The following is a 15,260-nucleotide window of genomic DNA, read 5'->3' as shown; positions in this document are numbered from 1 at the left end:
CTGCTGTTAGGATATAAAGATCCTCTGGTTTTATTCACTCCGCATGGAAGGTTGCCCTTGATAACTAACAGGCATTTGTACAAAATTGGCGCTCAGCTTCAATCGCTGGCCTACATCCTCGATACAAAGTCGACGTGTAATTCAACGGGTGGCCTCTGGTTGGGTCTTTTAGGATAGTCCCATGGAGCGATGTGTCGTCCTTGGCTGGTTTGGCTGTCAGTCATCGCCTCCAGCGTCCCACCCCCTCCCTCCCTGCCTCATGAATGGGGCTTGGACATGGACAGCGCTGAACACATAGTCCTACATGTGAGTGCCTTTACCTTTGCAGCTCGCCTTGTTCATCCTGCTATACCGACCGCCTCCCCCGACAGATAAACGTGCGGGAGAGATTCAAACCAACATGTATAAGCATTATGCATTTCAATTAGCAGCATACGGTTAGATTTACGCTTATAACAAACAGCCTTTTAAGGCTTTGTGCGTTATTCCGCCTATAACAGCTTATAACAACAGCCTTTGTGTGTATTTTGGACTCGTTTATTCAAGTTCACTTTGTGGCCTGTGCTTGTGTTTCAAGTATAGTGTGATTGCATGCTGAAAGTTGGTATTTCAGACATGCAAATAGATGTTGTTGCGTGGTACCCTTGCGCTACAGCTGTAAGCTGATATAATGTGATATTTATAAAGGGTTTCCGTGTCAGAATTCTGGTTTAAAATAAAATGTAATTACATTAAACCAATATAATATGAACTGAAGATCCAGTGATCTTGAAATATGTGTTTGTGCTTTTTACGAGGACCGTTTAGAGGGGTTACTATAGGTCAAACCTGCCGCCTGCCTCTTACATCGGCGAACAGGTGCTTGGCAGAGCCTCCCACATCAGTAGCAGGATCCTGATAAAATGTCTTGTAAATTAATAAGCTAAGATCCGCCAGCACTGGCACGTTGCTTTCTAAAGGCACTGCCTTCCTATTGCTGAGATCGAGTGAAATGCCACACTGGTCACATGTTCTCTTGTCACTGACTGGGGGAAGTAAATATTCTTCATAATTTCCCCGACAGGTTTTTACGCGAACATGTTGACGTCATTCCAGGTGCAAAATACATATTGGTGCTTTCCCCAAAAAAACAATTCAAGGCAAGATATGTGGCCCTAACTTTATTTTGTAGAACCATAGAAATGCAGATGCTGGTTTATGCCAAAGAAAGACAACACGCTGGTGTATCTCAGTGGGTCAGCAGCATTGCTGGAGAAAAAGGTTGGGTTGGGATCCTTCTTTCAGTCCCAACCCGAAAAGTCACCCATCCTTTTTCTCCAGAAATGCTGCCTGGCACGCTGAATTACTCCAGCACTTTGTGTCTACCTTCGTTTGCAGGCAGCCCAGAATCTAACAAGATTTTTTTAATGTACCTGTAGTTGTGTTCTAAAAAGATAACATAATAGCAATGTGTAGGATGGAACTGGAAATGCTGGTTTACACCTAAGATAGATACAAGATGCTGGAGTAATAGCCCTGTCCCACCGTACGAGTTCATTCCAAGAGCTCTCCCGAGTTAAAAAATAAATGAACTCGTGGTAAGCACGGAGAATGAACGTGGCGGGTACGTCGGAGCTCGGGGACGTCTCTTAGCGGATCGCGATGCTAACGGCAGGTAAGCACGGGAAGACGCGTGAAGATTTTTCAACATGTTGAAAAATGTCCACGAGAGCCCCGAGTACCGACGAGTGGCCATTACCGTAAATCTCCGAGTTCGAATCAGGGCAAACTGGGAAGAGCTCTTGGAATGAACTTGTAACGTGGGGCAGGGCTATAACTCAGCAGGACAGCCAGCGTCTCTAGAGAGAAGGAGTGTGTGACGTTTCGGGTCGAGACCCTTCTTCAGGTCTGAAGAAGTGTCGCGGCCCAAAACGTCACCCATTCCTTCTCTCCAGGGTTGCTGCCTGACCCACTGAGTTACTCCAGCATTTTGTGTCTATCGTCAACATAATGGTGGGTATCAGCCCCTTGCGCTGTGCCCTGCCATTCCGTAAGGTTATTGTCTGATCTTTTACCTCAGGACCACTTCCCAAAAAAACAATCGCTCTGTACATTGGATACTTTCAGCGACTGACCCTCTACATGTTTCATCGATAAAGCATTCCAAACCATGTGATTGTACTGAAGAGATTACAGAGGACATTCACCCTTTGCTGAACATTTGCGCTCGGTCCACCAAGGTCTACTGATTCTTCCAGTTGCTAACCATTTTAATTCTCCTTCCCATTCCCATACAGAGCTTTCTGTAATGAGCTGCCTCCATTGCCAGAGTGAGGCCACACGCAAACTGGAGAATCAGCAACTCATATTCCGTTTGGATAGCTTACAGCCCAACGGTATGAACATTGAATTTTGCGATTTTACATAACCTCTAACAATCTCACCCCCACCACCCCCCACCCCAACTGCTCCCCTCCCCCTTCCTTCCCCTGTGCCCCACCAGAACTCCCACCTATTTCTCTCCCTCCCCCTCCCTCCCTAACTCTTCAAAACCCTCACACCTTCTGTTCTCATCGCTGGCCTTCATTCCAATCAACTCTCTATTAAAATAATATCTCACCAGTATCAACCTATTACCTACCACGTGTTCCACTGCTTCTCCCCTTCTCCACTCTCCTACAATCAGTCTGAATATGGGTCTCAACCCACACGTCACCTATCCACATTCTCCAAAGACGCTGCCCTGACCTGCTGAGTTACTACAGCACTTGGTGTCAATATTAACCAGCATCTGTAGTTCTTTGATTCAACCAGGATGTTGGATTGTTTTGGCTGGAACACCTGTGGTTAACGGCAGTCTCAATAGAAGTTTATAAAATTATGAGAGGCACAGATTGAGTGTGCACTCAGAACCTTTTTCCTCAGGGTGGAAATATCAAAGACTGGAGGGTATAGCTTTATGGTCAGAGGGGCAAAGTTTAATGGAGATGAGCGGGACAATCATTTACACAGAGGGTGACTAGACCACACTGCCAGTGTGGTGGTGGAGACAGATGTGATCAGCGCATTTAAGAGGCTTTTAGATAGGCACATGGATATGCAAGGTATGAAGGGTTATGGGTCACGTGCAGGCAGTTGAGATTAGTTTATCTTAGTATCATGTTCAGGACAGCATTGTGGGCTGAAGGGCCTGTTCTGTCATGTTCTTTGGATGGGAGGACTTCTGGGGAGAGATTGTTCAGGCTCGATTTATTTTCCCTGGAATAAAGGAGGCTGAGGGGAGACCTGATAGAAGTATAGAAGATAGATAGGTATATAGTCAAGTCAATTTTATTTCTATAGCACATTTAAAAACAACTCTCTGTTTAAGAAGGAACTACAGTTGCTGGAAAATCGAAGGTAGACAAAAGTGCTGGAGAAACTCAGCGGGTGCAGCTGCACCTATGGAGCGAAGGAAATAGGCAAAGTTTCAGGCCGAAACCCTTCTTCAAGGAAATGCCGTGCCTTTGAATGACTTGGCCTAGGGGGAACATATACAGGGAGAAGAGAATGGGGTCTAGGATGGAACCCCCCACAGCAAAGGTTAGCTGGGGAAGAGAAAGAGATGTCTATGTTTGTAGAGAAACTCCTATCTTTGAGGTTAGAAACGAACCAGCTCAGGGCAGTGCCATCAATACCAACCCTGTACCGGAGACAGTCAATTAGGATGGTGTGGTCCACTGTATCAAATGCTGCTCTGGGGTTGAGAAGGAGCAGGATTGCACAGTCACCGGAGTCAATGGTGAGAAGTAGGTAATTATGTACCTTCAAAAAGGCAGACTCTGTGCTGTGGTGGGCCCTGAAACCTGATTGGAAACTTTCCAGGATGGTATTTTGGTGTAGGTAAGCCATTAGTTGATTTAGAATAACCTTTTCAAGGACTTTTGAAAGGAAAGGCAGTTTGGAAATAGGTCTGTAGTTGCTGGGCAAGGTGGGGTTTAGGTTAGGTTTTTTCAGGAGGGGCTGGACCACCGTGTGCTTGAAGCAGGTTGGAACAGTGCCAGTGGCCTGAGAACTGTTGATGATAGAGAGGATGCTGGGACCGGCTATTGCAATGACATCCTTCAGAAGGGCAGTGGGGACAACGTCAAGGGGGCAGGTTGCAGGTTTCATAGTGGAGACCAGCTTTACAAGGGAGGGTAGAGTAACGGGTTGGAAACAGTCTAATTTAGAAGAACAGACCAATGAGACAGCTAGGTCACGGATGGGAGGGGAAATATTCGTTCTGATGTTCTCAACTTTGCTGGTGAAAATTGTAGTAAAGTCTTCGCACTTAGCAGGGGACCCAGCTAAGCTGGTACTGGGGGCAGGACATATGACAGAGGTAATGGTACTAAATAGGACCTTGGAGTTATGGGCGTTTTTGGAAATAAGGTCGGAAAAGTATTGTGTCCTTGCAGACTTTACTGCTTCCTGGTATTTGAGAAATTGTTTCTCAGAAGTTCAAAGGAAATATGAAGCTTATCAGATTTATAGTTCCGTTCTGATTTTCTGTACTCTCTTCTTCGGGCTCTGGTGGTGTCATTGAGCCAGGGCCAGCCTTTAGGCTTAGGCTTTTTCATTTTAAGAGGAGCAACAGAATCCAGGATGGAAGAGCAAGTGGTAATGAATAAAGAAATGAGGTCGTCAGTGCTGAGATGGAGGGGAGAAACCTCGATGGTGCAGATGTCGGGAGCAGCTATGAGAGCCTCAGAGAACTTACTGGCAGTCGAAGAGTTTATGTAGTGGCAGTAGCGAACAGGGAGATGGGATTTTGAGGGAGAGAAAGGCAGAGATGGATCATATATAATTGCGCTATGATCTGACAGACAAGCATCAATAATTTCAATATTACAAATTGGGAGACCAGACGATAGCACCAGGTCGAGTGTGTGGCCAAGCTTGTGCGTGGGTCCAGTGGTAAGTAGAGTCAGATTGAAGGACTCAACCAGGTTCATAAATTCACTCACAAGAGCCTTAGTAGGACAGCAGACATGAATGTTAAAATCACCAAGAATCAGGACCCGGTCAAATTTGGGCAACAAGCTAGAGATAAGATCAGCAAATTGTGTGATAAAGTCCTTATGCGTTTTTGGTGGGTGATACACAAGAACAATTAAAAGTGGACAGACTAGACAAACTATAATTAGTTGATGTTCGAAGTTTGAGAAATGATCAGCGTTCAGGAGGTGGCAGTTGAAATGTTTCTTAAACACAGTGGCCAGGCCCCCACCTGATCCGGAGAGCCTAGGCGAGCTGAAAAAGTTACAGTTATCAGGACAGAGTTCCACGAGTGGAGCAAGCTCACCAGGATTAAGCCAGGTTTCTGTGTCCAGTAAGATGTCCAATCCACGTGCGGTGAATAAGTCGTTGAGGTTGAAGGTTTTGTTCAGTAAGGATCTCGCGTTGATCAGGGCCACTTTAGCAGGGACTGCAAGTAAGTTGTTGTCCGGTAGCGGCTCCCAAGCCAGCGGGCGGAGGTTCAGGGAGACCACGCCGCTGCGTTTCACACATGGCCTGGCTGGGAGCCAGCGGGCCGACAGACCGGGGACCGGAATGATCGACCGGAGAGAGGCATACCTGGGCTCGAGGGACCGCCAATAGATAGAGCGGTAGGGCCAACCAGATCCGACTTCACAGCGCTGGGCGAGGTAAACTGATGTTGAACGGGCGCGAGAGAGATTCTGCAACCTTTCCAGGGCGCCCGCGTATTTACTCCGCCTCCTGGCACGGCGCGTACACCCACCGGGAGCCGAGCGTGGAGCGAACGGTTGAGGTAGCTTTGTCCGGGGCTTTGTCCGAGGCTTTTTCCGGGGCCTTGGATGAATACCTCCACGACAACAGCTCAGATGTCCAGGAATGTTTGGCGTTTGTGGATCAGGATTGACTGCAGGCCATATGGACGTCCAGACGGGAGACGACAGGCAGCCAAACACGGCGTGGCCATCTTGACAGTCATTTAGGCTGGGTAAAAAGTCAAAAATCGTAATCCTTTGGTCTGGTTATCAAAACAAGCGGGCATGAGAGATGTAATGGGAATATGACAAGTACGTTTTTTTTACACAGATATCTAAAATGCACTGCCAGATCCAGTTGCTAAGTTTGAGATGCATTTAGACAGGCTCTATGTGAGCAATGGGATCAGTCTAGATGGGCAAAAGGGTTTGCATGGACGTGGTGGAACAAAGGGCCCATTTCTGTGCTGTATAACTCCATGACTCAAACTCTCACTTTAAAGAGTCACTAACCCTTGGTGAAGATTTTTTCTCTCATCTCTCCTAAATGATCAACCCCTCATCTTGAGTCTGTGCCACCAATTCTAGACACAGTGGCTGGAAAACATAACATCCTGCCTCTACTTTTACAAGTCCTGTTCGAATTTTGACTGTTTCAATTACATCACCTCTCGGTCTTCAAAGAGAATATAGGCCCAGTCTGCATCTCTTATTGGATAACCTAAGCGCAGTTTTGGAATCAATCAGGTGAACAATTATTGCAGTCCTTCCATTGTAGTATATCTCTGCTGATCTATGTGTATTTTATAAAATAGTTTAAAGTTTTTATAGGTAAAGATTTAAAGAGGCTGTTTTCCACAGTGTGGAATCCCAGGGGTCACAATCTCAAAATAAGAGCTGAAAGTTCTTCAAAGTTGACGAATCCTTGGAATTCACTGCCCCTAGAGCTCAGATTCAGATTCAATTTTAATTGTCATTGTCAGTGTACAGTACAGAGACAACGAAATGCTCTCTTTATTCTTCTCTGAATTCACTGCTCTTCCGCCATCTCCTAATCTCTCCTCTATCTCAGACCCTATCCTTCTGGATCTTCCCAAAGGAAAGTGTTTTTTCCTCGATCCCTTTTAGGCTTGATGTACTTCAACACTATTGAAGGCTAGACTTCAGTCTTCCTTTCACCAGCTCCACAAATGTCTCCACAGGTTAAACCAACCCACTTTAGCGGGACACTCAGCACTATGCCAGGTGTGCAGAGTAACTGGTGCATTACAGATAAACCCATTCAACACCAAGTTTGGTTGAATCACAGCAAATGCTATTGTGGGCCACTACAGGATTTCCCTGATGGTTTCTGTATTCCCCACTGCCATCAGTATATAAGTCTGTCCCTTCTGTTGCATCTTCAGTATGCAAAATTCATTCACTATGAGTTGTTTTGAAGGCATTTTTAAATGGTGACTGAACACCACATAAAGATATAGACACGAGGAACTGCAGGTGCTGATTTATGAGAAAAGACACAGAGTGCTGGAGTAACTCAGTGAGTCAAGCAGCATCTCTGGAGATTTCTGGATAGGCGACATTTCTAGTCGGGAGTCTGAAGAAGGGTCCTGACCTGAAACGTCACCTGTTCATGATCTCCAGAGATGCTGCCTGACCCACAGAGTTACACATTTTGTGTTATTTATTAACTCAGAAAAATTGTTCAAAGGTAGTATTGAGTCAAAAGAGGTGATTTCAATAAAGTAGAAGGAGAATTTGAAGCACAAGGTGGGCACAAAATTGTAGATGTTTAATTGAACCTCAAAATTATTTGAAGTTTTGTGCATCATTGGCCAGTTTCTTACTTTTCTTATATAAGATGCTTATTCTTAGTTCAATGACTGCGTAACGTTTTTGTTTAATGTATAATAGAACTTTGGTGGCCATGTTCAGACAACCATTTGGCTGAATGAGCACCAACTGGCATGTTGGGCTGATCCGGTCCAACGTTAAGACTCGCACAGTGGCACGTTTCATAATAATTTCAAATAAAGATACATGATTCATCGTGAATAAAGTTTGGTGAATGTAGGGTAACACCCTTCATTTATTAAACAGGAAATAGTATGGAAGGAAGGAATGCTTCTCGTGCACAATGTAAATATACTATTCACAGCCCATCATTCAGGTTTCTTGGCTAGGGAAATAGTTGAGTGCTGTATTTGTTATGAGACATAGGTTCTTTGTCACCCGCTTGCCAATCTGTTGGAGATAGTCATATACAGTGCAATCAGAAAGTATTCAGACCCCTTCACTTTTTCCACATTTTGTTACGTTACAGCCTTATTCTAAAATGGATTGAATTCATTTTTTTAATCATCAATCTACACACAATATCAAATAATAAAAAAGTGAAAACAGGTATTCAGAAATGTTTGCAAAGTAATTAAAAAGAAATAACCAAAATATCACATTTACATAAGTATTCAGACCCTTTATTCAGTACTTTGTTGAGGCACCTTTGGAAGCGATTACATCCTCAAGTCCTCTTGGGTATGACTCTACAAGCTTGGCACACCTGTATTTGGTAATTTCTCCCATTCTTCTCTGCAGATTCTCTCAAGCTTTCTCAGGTTTGAATGGGAGCAATTTTCAGGTCCAGAGATGTTCGATCGGGTTCAAGTCCGGGCTCTGGATGGGCCACTCAAGGACATTCACAGACTTGTCACGAAGCCACTCTTGCGTTGTCTTGGCTGTGCGCTGAGGGCCGTTGTCCTGTTGGAAGGTGAACCTCTGCCCCATCTGAGGTCCAGAACGCTCTGGAGCAGATTTTTATCAAGTATCTCTGTACTTTGCTCCATTCATCCTTCCCTCAATCCTGACGATTCTCCCAGTTCTTGCCGCTGAAAAACATCCCCACAGCATGAAGCTGCCACCACCATGTTTCACCGTAGGTATGATGTTGGCAAGGTGATGAGTGGTGCCTGGTTTCCTCCAGACGTAACGCTTGACATTCAGGCCAAAGTGTTCAATCTTGGTTTCATCAGATCAGAGAATCTTGGTTCTCATTGTGAGAGCCCTTTAGGTGCCTTTTGGCAAACTCCAAGCGGGCTGTCATGTGCCTTTTTTTGAGGAATGGCTTCCGTATGGCCACTCTACCATAAAGGCCTGATTGGTGGTGCTGCAGATATAGTTGTCCTTCTGGAAGGTTCTCCCATCTCCACAAAGGAACTCTGGAGCTCTGTCAGGGTGACCATGGGGTTCTAGGTCACCTTCCTGACCAAGGCCCTTCTCCCGCGATTGCTCAGTTTGGCCTGGTGGCCAGCTGTATGAAGAGTCCTGGTGGTTGCAAAGTTCTTCCATTTAAGAATGACAGAGGCCACTGTGCTCTTCGGGACCTGCAATACTGCAGAAATTGTTTTATACCCTTCCCCACATCTGTGTCTCGACACAATCTTGTCTCGGAGGTCTATGGACAATTCCTTTGTCTTCATGGCTTGGTTTTTGCTCTGACGTGCACTGTCAACTGTTGGACCTTAAATGGACAGTTGTGTGCCTTTCCAAATCATGTACAATCAATTTAATTTACCACTGGTGGACTACAATCATTGTAGAAACATCTCAAGAATAATCAGTGGAAACAGGATGCACCTAAGCTCAATTTTGAGTGTCATAGCAAAGGGTCTGAATACTTATGTAAATGTGATTTTTCAGTTATTTCTTTTTAATTACTTTGCAAAAGTTTCTAAACACCTAATTTCGCTTCTTCATTCTGGGGTATTATGTGTAGATTGATGATAAGAAAAATGAAATGAATCCATTTTAAAATAAGGCTGTAACGTTACAAATTGTGGAAAATGTGAAGGGGTCTGAATACTTTCTGAATGCACTGTATTCCCTAGATATTCAGCTGTTAATGTCCCCAATGGTGACTGAATGACACCAGCTGTCATTACACTTGCTGGCAGACTTCCTCTGGGTTTTTGAGCCAGCATTTGGATAATTAAATCTCCACCCTGTGCAGATGTGCTGGGGCCTGTGTAGGAAACTATATTTTGCAACCAATTGAGTTGATGAATTGTTGATGCCTCATCAGGTCCAGAGAGTGTGTCAGATTAACAGAGTCTTTATTGATAGCTGTGTGTCAGCCCACAGAGTTGGCAATGGGATCCTAGATCCTGTTTTAATAAGTGAAGCCATGGTGTTCAGCTTTAACGCAGAGCAAATCGGGCAGCAATGTCTGTATTCACTCATGAATAGTTAGATATGCTGATATGAAGCTATTAACCGTATTACCTTGAATCTCAATTGTGTGCATTATATCAGCACCTCAAGGATGTAACTCCACCATGAAAGGCACATAAAGTTACATTACCTGGTTACATTCAGCCCAAAACCATGTCGGACAATGTTCAAAATAATACTTTAAAGCATAAACACATTTTATCAAGTAGGTATTTAATTATTAGCTCTTTGCTAATGATATATGGAGTCTCATTCATTTAGATATTGCTGTTGGAGACTTTTTCCCTCTTTCATGCCTCTTATCTCTATATTTCCTCTTTATTCACATTAATTATTCATGCCTCTTTTTCTTAACCTTCTCCCATTTTCCCATTTCCCCTCTTTCTTTCTGACTCTGCCTTTTACCATTCCTGCCTCACTTGTTCTATATGTCAGAGTGTGGCCTTCATGTCTCAGTGGGTTTTTCAGTCAATCATTTGAAACCAGTGGGCACTCTGAGGGCGGTTGGTGAAGCATGTAGTGAATCTAAGCAAGTCCACACTTAAACGCAAAAGGAAGCATTGTGGACAACAGTTAATGTTGTCAACATCCTTCATTGCTACTCTGAATCCAGGCTATAATATCAAACTGGTTACAGAGGGATAATCACATGGAATATAAAAACAAAATAAATTACTTTATGGAAGATAACTTTTAGTGTCTGGTTGAAGAGTAGCAATTAGGACAGGCCACATTGTTAGAATTTACTGACAGGGAATGAAGAAGCCAAAACATCACGTTTTCTCAATGCTTTGCGTCCAACATTTTTTTCCCAGCAGTGGAATTCATTGATTGGCTTCACTGCAGGAGTTTAACTGGCAATGATTATTCAGATTCAGATGCAGATTCAGAAAACTTTATTGTCTGTTGTAACAAAAAATCTTCTTTGACGTGGCTCAACATACAGACAGGACAATGTACTGATAAGCAGTCATACAGCACAGATTTCTGCGAGCACATACAGTGTGTATCGATCTTAAAAGCAAATATAAAGATTAAAAACAGTAAAAATAGACAAGATAAAAGTTGTGGATACGTGTAAAGTGACAATGCGTCAGGGTTAATTTGTTCATTGTTTATTTTTTATTTAAGCTGTTTATGGCAATGGGTATGAATGAGTTTTTGTGGATGTTTTTCTTGGATAGGGGGACTTTATATCGGCAGCCTGATGGCAGAAGTTGGAAAGACTTGTGCAGGGGGTGGGTGGGATCCTGTGTAATGAAATTGGCTTTCCTTTTAAGTGCCTGGGTGTGGAGTACTGATAATTGATTTTGAGTTTTGCCAGTTATTTTGCTTGCCTGATTGATGATCCGGGAAAGCTTTGATTTGTCTTTGACAGAGGTGAGGGTGAACCAGGATGTGATGTTAAAGGTGAGTACAGATTCTATAAGTGATTTATAGACAGCTGTTAAAATGTCCTGTCTGATATCAAAGCTCCTGAGTTTCCTCAGCAGGAACAGGCGTTGCTGTGCCTTCTTGTACACAGATGAGTAACAAGGAACTGCAGATAGACACAAAATGCTGGAGTAACAGCAGGATAGGCAGCTCCTCTGGATAGAAGGAATGGGTGATGTTTCGGGTCGACACGCTTCTTCAGACTGAGTCAGGGAGATACAGAGATAAGGAAGTGTAAGGTGTGAAAACTAAACAAAGGGGATGAGGATCAAGGAACATGTAGAATAGATCATTGTAGCTAGAAGAACAACAAAACAAACAGATAAAATGTAAACAAGGACAGTCAGACTAGTCGGAAAACTGGGAAGAGGGAGGAATGGAGAGAGACGGAAGGCAAGGGAGATGGAGACAAAGTCAATATTAATTCCGCTGGGCGTTAGTTGCTCAAGCAAAATAAGAGGTGTTGTTCCTCCAATTTGCGCTTGGCCTCACTCTGACAATGGAGAAGGCCCAGGACTGAACGGCCAGTGTGGGAGTGGGAAGGGGAGACTAGAGGGACTCTGTCCCTGTTGCAGCTGGGGAGAGGGGGAGCAAGAGCGGAGCGATGGGATATTGAGGAGACCCGAGTGAGGGCCTCATCTATGATGGAAGTGGGGAACCCCCGTAACCCTAGGGCCCTGACAGTCTTTTCAAGTGAGGCAGAGGTTCACTTGTATCTCCTCCAACCTCATCTACTGGATCTGCTGTTCCAGGTGTGGACTCCTATATATCAGCGAGACCAAGCGTCGGCTTGGCGATCGTTTCGCTGAACACCTCCGCTCAATCCGCATAAAGGTACCTGATCTCCCAGTTGCTAAACACTTAACTCTCCCTCCCATTCCCGCATTGACCTTTCTGTCCTTGGCCTCCTCCAGTGTCAGGGTGAGGCCCAGCACAAATTGGAGGAACAACACCTCATCTTTTGCTTGGGCAGCTTGGGCGGTATGAATATTGGACCTCTCAAACATCAAGTAACCCATGCCTTCCCTCTCTCCCCATCCCTCCCCCCTTCCCAGTTCTCCAACAAGTTTGACTGTCATCGTTTACATTTTATCTGTTTGCTTTGTTGTTAACTTCTCCTAGTTAACAATGATCTATTCTACATTTTCCCTTGATTTGCATCACCTTTGTCTCGTTTTCACACCTTACAATTCCTCTCCCTTTCCACTGACAGCCGAAAGGGCCTGTCCCACCAGCATGCGACTGCATACAGCTAGCGCAACCTAACGTGGTCGCTTGAGCCGTACGGCCTCGCGGGGCCGGTCCCACTTCGATCGCCGGAGCTGTATGGAGTTGTGCGGGGCTGGTCCCGACATCGCGCGGGGCTCCGAAAAACTGACACTGTCCAAAAATTCCGCGCAGCAATGGCCTGTCGGCCCGCAGCCGCATTGAAGCCGTACGCAGAGCCTCGAAGGGCGTACGCAGCGTCTCGACGCCGTACGCAGCGTCTTGATGCCGTACGTAGCGTCTTGACGGCGTATGCTTAGCGCATGGCGTTGCGCGATGACGTTACCGCTCGGCGTGCCGTTGCGTGATGATGTAACTGCCCAACGCTGTGCAACGTCCAAATTCAGTCGGCCCGCCTCCTGCCCAGCTGATTGGTGAGTATGATGTTGGGACCAGCCACGCACAACTCCAGACGGCTCCGCGGTTGGAAGTGGGACCGGCCCCGCGAGGCCGTACGCCTCAAGCCGGCCACCACGTTTGGTCGCACTAGACGCATGCAATCGCATGCTGGTGGGACAGGCCCTTAAGAAGGGCCTCAACCCGAAACATCACCCATTCCTTCTATCCAGAGATGCTGCCTGTTACTCCAGCATTTTATGTCTATGATTTTAGATGGTTTATTTCAGTATATATGGGGAAGGTTCCTCTTATTTACATCCTGATATGAAGTCAGTCCATTTAAAATAAAGCGGCTACAAGTTGTGTAGATTTTGTCATATTGTCAGTGTCATATGTTTCAGTTAAGGAACAAATGCTAATCTTGTTCTTCAAAGTCTATCTTGGTGCTGTATTCTGCTCAGCTGACATAGTCCAAAACTGAACGTAATTTATATGTAGGCAAGATTGAGGGTTTTTTTTACTCATAGCTTTCATATAGTTGATCTCTATGGACTATAATATGTTCAACAGCAAGCTTCACATAGCGGGCAATATGTTTTTCTCCAATTTATTGAAACTGAAGTTTCATACAATACTGTTGGTGAATGATGTGATTCGTGCCACAACAGTGGTGTCGTCGGAGAACTTGATAATGAAGTTCACACTAAATCCAGTTACACAGTCATGAGTATAGAGTGAGTACAGCAGGGGGCTGAGCACGCAGCCATGAGGTGCTCCCGTGTTGATTGTTATTGAGGAAGACACATTTCCACCAATACGGACAAATTGGTCTGTGGATGAGGAAGTCAAGGATCCAATTGCAGAGGGATGCGCAGAGACCCAGATCTGAGAGCTTGGTAACCAGCTTGGAGGGGGTGATGGTGTTAAACGCCGAGCTGTAGTCAATGAAGAACAGCCTGACATATGAGTTTCTGTTGTCCATGTGGTCCAGAGCAGAGTGGAGAGCCAGTGAGATCGCATCCACCGATCTGTTGATCTGTTGTGGCGATAAGCGAACTGCATTGGGTCGAGGTTCTAGTCGAGGTAAGAGTTGATATGCGCCATAATCAACCTCTCAAAGCACTTCATTACCACAGACGTTAGTGCCACTGGTCAATAGTCATTGAGGCACGTCACCTTGTTCTTCTTGGGCACCGGTATTATTGATGCCCATCCATGTTGTCCATGTTCGTGACTTTGGCTTTGTCATGTTGTGGAGGTCACCTTCCTTGAAGGTTTCCTGAAGGAACCTTGTTTCATGTTCCTTGGAACATTAAATCATATCAGTGCAGCAGAGATTCATTTGCTTTAGCATAAGAGGTCAGTTAAAAACCTTTTAAGAACTTTCCATCAGATTTATGTCTCAAATTTGATTGAGTTTTGTTGCAGCAGTGACCATGGGCAGGACAATAGATACTGTCTATGTATAATGTAACAAGGCATTTGATGAAATTGGGCATGGTAGACTGGTCCGGAAGGTTGGAACTTACCCCCATCATCACCAAGTGCTTCGAGAGGCTGGTCCTGGCACACCTCAAAAGCTGCCTACCCCCCACACTGGATCCCTATCAGTTTGCCTACCGCAAGAACAGGAGTACGGAGGATGCCATCTCAACGGCACTTCACTCCGCCCTCTCCCACCTCGACAACAACTTATGTAAGAATGCTGTTCATCGATTACAGCTCAGCATTCAACACCATTATTCCATCAAAACTGATCACCAAACTCGGTAACCTGGGCATCGACCCCTCCCTCTGCAACTGGATACTGGACTTTCTAACCAACAGACCCCAGTCTGTGAGGTTAGACAAGCACACCTCTTCAACCCTCACCCTGAACACCGGCGTTCCTCAGGGCTGTGTGTTGAGCCCCCTCCTCTACTCCCTCTTCACCTATGACTGCACACCTGTACATGGTACTAACACCATCATCAAGTATGCAGATGATACAACGGTGATTGGCCTCATCAGCAACAACGATGAGCTGGCCTACAGGGAGGAGGTCCAGCACTTAGCAGCATGGTGCGCTGACAACAACCTGGCCCTTAACTCCAAGAAGACCAAGGAGCTCATTGTAGACTTCAGGAAGTCCAGAGGCGGCACGCATACCCCCATCCACATTAACGGGACGGAGGTGGAACGTGTTTCTAGCTTCAGGTTCCTGGGAGTCAACATCTCCGATGACCTCTCTTGGACCCACAATACCTCTACTCTGATCAAGAA

General features: G+C 45.3%; 1 protein-coding gene across 1 annotated transcript in view; it reads left to right on the top strand.

Annotated features, from left to right (window-relative positions):
• Positions 1 to 239: 239 nt before the first annotated feature.
• The window catches only part of slco4a1 (solute carrier organic anion transporter family, member 4A1), a 159,937-nt gene continuing 144,916 nt past the window's right edge, over positions 240 to 15,260 (top strand). The window contains exon 1 of the mRNA XM_055652092.1: positions 240 to 306. The gene's annotated coding sequence lies outside the window, so the exon portion shown is untranslated. The remainder of the gene's footprint in view (positions 307 to 15,260) is intronic.

The sequence above is a fragment of the Leucoraja erinacea genome, chromosome 21 (genome assembly GCF_028641065.1).
Source record: "Leucoraja erinacea ecotype New England chromosome 21, Leri_hhj_1, whole genome shotgun sequence".
Classification (NCBI taxonomy): domain Eukaryota; kingdom Metazoa; phylum Chordata; class Chondrichthyes; order Rajiformes; family Rajidae; genus Leucoraja; species Leucoraja erinaceus.
This window is presented reverse-complemented; position numbering and strand designations above follow the sequence as displayed.